We start from the raw sequence: 8,389 nt of genomic DNA on the forward strand, positions 1-8,389 counted from the left end.
AGAGCATTGCCCACAAGCAATCTGGGCTCAAAGCTCCACTTCCCACGACTATAAGCTTCATAGACAGGCTGTTGGTGATAGTTAGGGACACACATATGTGTGCACATTTCCTCAGGGTCAGAGGCCCCAGACAGATGTCCCATTGGTTGTCATGTTGTACAGCTCTCATTGGCCACAGAGGCGCTCCAGCAAAGGCCTGTCTGCTAGGATTCTCTTTCCCTCACTGCCTCTGCTCATGTGGTCACTCACACTCCACCCCCTCAGATACTTCTTCACTGACTACAGTGTCTAACACAAACTGCCCCTTCCCTTTCTCCACTGGTCTTGCTGTTTTCATAGCACTTCTCAACACCTGAGAATGCATCGAAACATCTGCTCCTTGTTTTGGCTCCTGTCTTAGAGTTTTACTGCTGTGAAGAGATACTCTGACCACAGCAACACTCAGAAAGGGAAATGTTTAATTGGAGCTGGCTTACAATTCAGAAGCTTACTCTATTAGGATCATGGCAGGAAACATGGCAGGCAGGCATAGTGCTAGAGCTGTAGCTGAGAGTTCTACATCCAGATCTGCAGGCAGCAGGAAGAGAGAGTGACACTGGGCCTGGCTTGAACATTTGAACCTCAAAGTCCATGCCTTGTGAACAGTTCCTCCAACAAGGACACACCTCCTAACAGTGTCCCTCCCTCTGAGCCTGGGGAGACCATTTCCATTCAAACCACCACAGTCTCCAACTGAACTGTGCTCCGTAGACCATGACTCGCTCCCAAGTATTACTCAAAAAAACATATTTGGACAGTGACAATTGGAAGACAAGGGGCCAGGAGAATGGATAGAGTCATGCTATAGAGTTCACTCCAACTTAAAAATAGAAGTGTCAGTTTGATCTATTAAATTTAGCTACGCCACAACATGCTACAAACCAGGAGCATGAACACACTCATCTTAATCTACAGAACTTAACTGTGGGTCTTGGGTCCTATATCTTGTGGTCCTTCCAGAAGTTTCTCTGGTTAACATTAGCCTCTTAGAAGCACGAGCTGTGGCTCTCAGGATGCCAAAGTTCTCCAAGTTCTGATGTCTCTTAATAGGCATTGAACTATCATGCAGATGAACTCAGTGGAAGCTGGAAAATTTGAGAGATCCAAAAAGCAATTTAGCATCAAACTTGAGAAGAGGAATAGTTAGGAGGAGTCGGGAGTGGGCCACAAAAAGAATGTTCTGGCTGGATTTTTGGAAAGGGGTGATAGAAGACAATTGGACTGTCTCAACAGTAAATAGCCCACTATTCCTTTATATTCTGCTTTGTCTAAAATTCAAGAGTGGACTTAACTCACTTGAAATCAACCATCAAGTCTTGGGAAGGCCCCAGTGTGGAGAGGGAATTCTGCAGACATCAGGAGACTTGTATTTTGACTCCATGTGTATCTTGAGCTTCAATCTTTATCGGTCAAATGGCCATGGAATTATAACTTCTCCTCTTCCTAAGTCAGGAGATAGAGAGCTCCTCAGCTCCTTTTCCAATTCTTTTGGAAACCTGGAGGCCTGCTTACAAACGCAGAGCCTCCCTTATCTGCCAAGATCCTATTAAGTAGTGTCTGGCTTTGTTTGCTTTACTTGTTCACAGAGCAGTGTTTATCCTGTTCAGAAGAATTTTGAATTTAACTTAATTTCCCTGATTCTGGCTTTTTCTCTACTTCCCATTTCAAGACAGAAGGTAAAGAGGGACCCTATCTCACTTTGGTTTCAGGTTGCAACAGTGCTATTTGTTATTGTTGGTTTTTGTTTGTTTGGTGTTTTTTTTTTCTTTCCGGATGCAAGTGTGGTCCAACAAAGCCATATTTAAACGGAGGGAAATGTCACTTGCCACGTTAAAAGGGCTCACAGAAGCAAGCCTGTCTCAGCTTCATCTTTAAAGATACGACGTTTAAAACTATCAGCACCTGACACTGCCCAGCAGAAGGCCTGCCAGATTTGTATTGTGTGTATTTTCAAATGATTATGATGTAAAGGGTAAACTTAGAGAAAGGAGAAGAAGACGAAAGAAAAAAAAGAGCAGGGTGAATCACCACAATCATTCTCTGTGGCAGCCAGATACCCGCCAGCCTTGGTGTAATGGAGTCGGCCAGAGAAGACCGGGTATTAATTACGAACATGCACTCCAATTTATCAGTAAAGGATATCAAACAGGCCAAACGCCACAGCCTCTCATGCAATTTATCTCTTCCTTGGAGGGAGGCAGATAGCAATGATTTGCAAATTACCTCCTCTGCAAAAAGAAGGGAGGCAAACGTATACACACAACACACAATTAAAAGCAGATAAGCATCAGGCAGTGTGTCACACTCTCAGAAGAGAGCCCAAAGTGGAGGTCTTAATCTCGGGGGTTGGCTCACTGGGACTGTACCCACTGCCATTTCTCTTGATGTGACTACTTAACTCCTATTAAAATTAATAGGGGTCAGGCCTGATCATCGAGGGAGAAAGGGCCTCCCGGGGTGGACGGGCTTCAAGTAACAAGGATTTGGTGATTACTGTGTTATTTGTCTGTTCATTTTCAGATTATCTTGTAAGTGTGCTCTCCTTCTGATCTTTGGTCCAATTATAAAGAATAACATGTCGTGTAGGATCTATTTTTATTAAAGCAGCCTCCTCTTGAGAAGCATGTAATTTGAGAGGGCACAGTGACAGTTTCTTAATGCAGGGGCCTCAAAACTTCCTCTTAACCCCCTCCCCCAAGTAAATAACGATTCTGCTTCTGAACTGGGCGTACCTTTAGGGACCAGCAGGGACTCTCATCCCAAGACTTGGAGAGCATCAGTTTCCGGAGGGACTTAACTCAAAGGCACCATAGGAAAAGGAAGGAAAGAAGTTGGCACACATGACCCTCAAGGTCATTATGAAGCAGGCTACCTTTCTGGAAGTAGCTGGAAGCAGGAGTTGAGGTGGGCGTGGCACGCCTCCGTCACTCCAGTACACACACTAGGGGAAATCAGAAAGGAAAAAATGAAACAAAGCAAAACCAGTCACAGATCCATATAATGTGAGGAATTGTATCTGCAGCTGCACACTCATGATCCTGTGCCTTTGTCCTTGGAAAGGGCCATCATGCTCGCTGCTGACAATCGTTCTGTTCCAGGTTTCAGACTGGCTCTGAGGTCAAGGCCAAGGCCTGAGGTTCATCTTGACCTCACTCACTCTCAGGTCTCTCCTGTTCTCTGCTTCCCATTTTGTCCTCTATGGGGCTTGCACTTCCTGTCTCTGGATTTCCTGCCTCTGTGCCTTGCTGGGTGGTATCTTCTTGCTATGCACATCAGTGGCTGGACACTGTCTGCCATGTATACAGGACTCAGTCCAGTCCGAAACTGCTGGAGGAGCCTCCTGGAGTTCCCATCCCTCCCTCAGTGATCTCTGTACTTTTTGTGCTTTTGTAGCCTGGAGCTTTTCAGGATCACAGTCGTGATCAAGCATCCTCAGGGCCTGACATCAGGGAGCCACAGAGCTCAGGCTCTGCAAGTCAGTGGCAAAGCACACTATACTGTGATGACCCAGCCACTTCCAACCTCAGTCTCTAACTCGGTGAACAGGTGAATGAAACCACCTTGAAGACTGGTAAGGCATCAGTCAGATAACGCAAAAGAGTTTTTCTTAAATGTGTCTTGGCTGATACAAACAGCTCTGCCTGCCATGACAACACATGTAGAATCTGAAAAGAGGTTGGGTCAAATGAGACAGAACTTTTCAATAAAAACTAAACTGTAGACATCTGACCAGGATATGACAGTACAAAATTATATGATGGTTAAAAACGTGGGTATTGGGGGTATATGGCTGGAGTATGACTCCATCACCTGCTGCTCAGCCTCAGCGTATTTCAGGTATGTTGCTAACCACTGTGCCATGGTGATAGAATGGGTAACCACATGTTTAACTCTAAGTTTTGTGCTTAGTGTCCGGAAAAAGCCTCAGTTAACACATCATGACCACTACTGTAGTTAACAAGTTTTAAGAAGAAAGGTTATTGGAACCAGAGCAAATTTGTCAGCACATCTCATTGCAGACAGAGATGATGGCCCCATTTTGTACTCACAGAGAATCAGACTAAATCAGAGAGGTCAGAGAGTCAGAGAAGTCAAGGTGCCATCATGAGGTCATGGAACCAAGGAACAGAATGTAGAATGTACTCCTCAGGGGAGAATGCATACTCTGTTCTTCTAATTGCTGGAGCTACACACACACACACACACACACACACACACACACACACACACACACACCTTCATCTGCATCACTGGATGAAGGCAAAGTCAACTTGCTGAGATCAAGCATTTGGGTTTAGAGAACCAGACAGCAGATTCAAAATATAAAATAATAAGTATAAGTTGAAACTACTAAGGCCAGAGGGTAAGTCCGTTTTGTAAATTAAAACATAGTGACAAAAAATACCACATCACTGGCTGCCTGGGTAGAGACACAAGGAGTGGATGGGGAAGACACTGGATGAGAGGCTGCCGATGGTTATTCTGTCCCTATCTTGACAGGCCTGGTGGTTTCAGGAATGCAAGCAACCACATCAAAATGTGCTTTTTAAATCCATACAATTTATTGTGCGTTATTTTATACCTCGATGAAACTGCTTAAGAAATGAGTACTTTAAGTATTTCTCAGTGAAGGAAGGTATCTAAATAAGATCCAGAAAAGATAGGAGTGGATGGACAATTATCTCAAAAAGAAAATCAAGCAGAAAATTTTTAAAAACCTTAAAAATGGCAATTAGAATTGAAAATTCAGTGATTGTTTAATAGACTAGGAACAGAAAAGTGGCTCAGTGAAGTGAAAAAAAAAAAAACAGGCTGAAGAGATGGATGTGAATGCACCCAAGATAAAAATGAAGGCAGAGTGGTCAGGTGACACTGAGGGTCAGATGGGAAGCCTAGCATATGTGTCCAGTGCATTAAAGTACACAGAATGTACACATGAGGACCACGCCTAAGACATGCCCAAACACGGTACCTTAAATCTCCCATCACCATAAAAAGACACCAAGCTGCAAATTCTAGCCCTTGGCCACCCAATAAAACATCAAACAACATGAATGAAGCAGCGTATGGGCAGAACACCAAACACAAGGAAAACTTTAGAGCTACCATCTGGAAAAATAATTTATCTTTAGAATTCAAGGTATTAGGAGCATAAATAGAAGGCAGAAGGCAGCACGTCCTATTTATCAGATGCTGAAAGGAATGAACTATCAACAGGGGCTAGAGAGGTAACTCAGCCATTAGAGCATGTGTTGTTCTTGCAGAGAACTCAGGTTCAGTTCCCAGCACCTACATGAAAGCTCAAACCATCTGTAAGTCCAGTTCCAGGGGATCCGATGCCCTCTTCTGGCCTCATAAGCACCAGACACTAATGTAGTGCGCATACACACATGCAGACAAAATGCTTGTATACATAAAGTAGATAAACCTGAAACAAATGATCAACTGAGAATTATAACTTGTGTGCGTCAGCAGCAATGTGTTTCAAAAAGGGAGGTTTCATTAAGATACTTTAGGAGACACACAGACACAAGTATAGGGAGAGTTCCCCCACCGCTAGACCCTGTCTAAAGACTGTACTTCCTTTCAGGAGGAGTCAAGTCAGTTTATACGGAACATTTGAAACTCGAAGCAGAAGCAAGCAAGCATGGTTCCAGATAAAGCAGTGTCTGTGCACTGACTGCAAAACAGTAACTGCACAGGGAGCAACACTGGATATGAATGAGTCTTCAAAGATACAAAATAAACCAAAATGAGACTGGGAAGTCAAGAGAAAATGCCTTGAGCTAGTTTTCCAGAGAACTGTTTTTAACAGCAACCCTTTCCTTTCAGTTTCTCAAGCTCTAGGATTAGAGGCACACACCACCACACCTGGCTCTAGAGATGTAGTTTTATATACAATATAGTAAAGACTTACTATAGTAGAACATGGAAAATACTTAGAAGAACATAAAGGTGCATGTGAATAGCAATTACTGCCTAGTTTGTGTTCCCAGAGGGTTCTAGTATAAGAGAGAGAAGGAACGGGTTTAAGAACCACACAAGCCCAAGGTAGAACAATGAAGGAAATGTTTTGATATTTATATACTGTACACTAGCAAAACTGGAAGCAGAAGTAGAATACAGGAAAGAAAAATGGCAAAACGAAACCTAAGAATGGGAACATGGAGGCAAAAACGTTGAAATGATAATAGGATATTATTAAACTTGTGAATTAGAAACTCCAGAGAGAACGGAAACATATCTAGAAAAAAATATAATTGAAAATTTGAAGGATTTCTTTATTTTTATGTTATATGCATAGGTGCACATACCATGTGCACCATATGTGTGCAGTGGCAACAGAGGCCAGAAGAGGGTGTCAGATCTCCTGGAACTGGAATTACAGAAGGTTGTGATTCCCCATGCTGGTGCTGGAAATTGAACACCCACCCCCTGCAGTAGCAGCATCTGCTCTAAGCTGCAGAGTCATCTCTCCACCCCAAAGATTGAAATTGTCTTAAAAAGAAAATTCGAGGCACCTCATCATGAGTATGAGAATTTGGTCCGATTTTAAACAAACTTCCAGCAAAGATAATCCAGGCCTGGTGGTTTTACTGCCTGGCGATTTTACTGCCAAGTCAACTTATAAAAGATTCAACTTCACACAGATGTTGAAGATTACCAAGTGGAAGAGAATATTGTTCCACAAATTTTGTGATGGGAGTAATCTTGACACCCAAGTCCCGCAAAAGACCCATGTGATTACAGGGCCACTCTCTTATGGACCCCAACACAAAACCACCACATGAAATAACAGCACTCAGAAAGTGGTTCTGGGAAGAATGGTTCTCCCATTCAGCCTGTGGCAAGTAGCTTGGATGAGAACTGTCCTCCATAGGGCCACATTTTCAATACACAGTCCAAGCTGGTAGCTTGTTCAAGGAGGTCCTAACACCTTTGCTAGGTGGAGCCTTGCTGGAGGAAGCACGTCACTGGGCAAGGACTTTGAGGGTGTACACCTTCTCTTTACTTCCTACTTGTCCTGCACACTGTGGGTGGTACCATTCCCTGCATTGGTCTCTGCTTCCTGGTTGTGGGTCTGATGGGAGCAGCTGCTCCAAGCTCCTGTCTTGTTGCCTTGACTTCCCACTAAGGTGGTTTGAATGAGGAAGGCCCCTCATAGGCTCTTGAACACATGGTCCCCAGTTGGTAACTTTGTTTGGGGAGCCTTAGGAGGTACAGCCTGAGTGGAAGAAATAACGTCCTTGGGATGGGCTTTGGGAGTTGAAAGCCTCATTACACTTGTAGTACATCCTCTGGGCTCCAGGTTTGCAGTTGAGGATGTGAGCTTCTGTCTCAGGCCACTATGCCTGCACTTGCTGATCCCCACAGTGATAGATCCTCATCCTTCTGAACTGTCAGACAAACGGATCCCTTCCACTAGCTTCTTTTGTTCACGATGTTTTATCGCACCAACAGAAAGTTAACTAGTACACACACTACAACAAATCACACCTTTGAACTGTGAGTCCAAATAAACCCTTTCTCCCTTAAGTGACCTCTGTCAGAGTAGCTCATCACAGCAAACAAAGACACTCACATAACTTGTATAGATGTTAACGGGATGCATTCTATGCATTGTCTCCTCAGTTGTGTTAGTCTCGTTTTTCTACCACTATCAACACTTGTGCTAATCAGCTTCTAAGACAGAAAGGTCCTTCTGGGGTCATAGGTTCAAGTCCCAATCTGTGCTCAGGGCTTTGATGAGGTAGCATTTTCTACTGGTAGTATGTGGCGGTAAAACTGCTTGTTTTGTGTCTCAGGAAGCAAAGAAGACAGAGGAAAGGGCTTCAGCCCCTTTATCCCCTTCAGTGCCACACCCTGAGTGATCTAAGGACTGTCCATGGATCCTGACTTACGGAGTATGGACTCACAGCTTCATGATATGCTGCTCATCTCTGGAAAAGGCACACTGATGGTTTTTTGAGAATGAACTCACTACTTCCTTTATAGAAAATCCTTTTAAGGATATAAATTAGATATTACTTTGGTTGTTTCACACAAATTTTGAGGGTTTTTCTTTTTACCATCCTACCTAAAATACTTAAAATCCCCAGTATAGTAGCAACTCTTTATTGTATGAGTTAAACGAAACTGAACGAATATGGAGAATGTATCAACTGCTTGTCTGTTGCTGTGATAAAATATAATGACCAAAGCAACTTAAGAGAGAGTTTATCTGAGCTTGTGGTTCCAGAGGGTTACAGTCCATAATGCTGGGGAAAGCATGGCATGCTGGCAGGAGAAGGAAACCAGAAGGTCACATTTTATGTGTGCACATAAAATTCCATTAAAAGTGAGGGAACAC

The 8,389-nt window shown here is 43.5% G+C and overlaps 1 long non-coding RNA gene across 1 annotated transcript; it reads right to left on the bottom strand.

The window, feature by feature from the left end:
- Positions 1-964: 964 nt before the first annotated feature.
- Positions 965-4,154, bottom strand: LOC121139440. The gene is made up of 3 exons (XR_005876396.1): positions 4,089-4,154; positions 2,772-2,980; positions 965-1,124 (listed from the first exon to the last, which is right to left on the bottom strand). It is a non-coding gene; the product is annotated as an uncharacterized LOC121139440 (long non-coding RNA).
- Between the last annotated feature and the right edge of the window lie 4,235 nt (positions 4,155-8,389).

The sequence above is a fragment of the Mesocricetus auratus genome, unplaced genomic scaffold (genome assembly GCF_017639785.1).
Source record: "Mesocricetus auratus isolate SY011 unplaced genomic scaffold, BCM_Maur_2.0 Super-Scaffold_15014, whole genome shotgun sequence".
Classification (NCBI taxonomy): domain Eukaryota; kingdom Metazoa; phylum Chordata; class Mammalia; order Rodentia; family Cricetidae; genus Mesocricetus; species Mesocricetus auratus.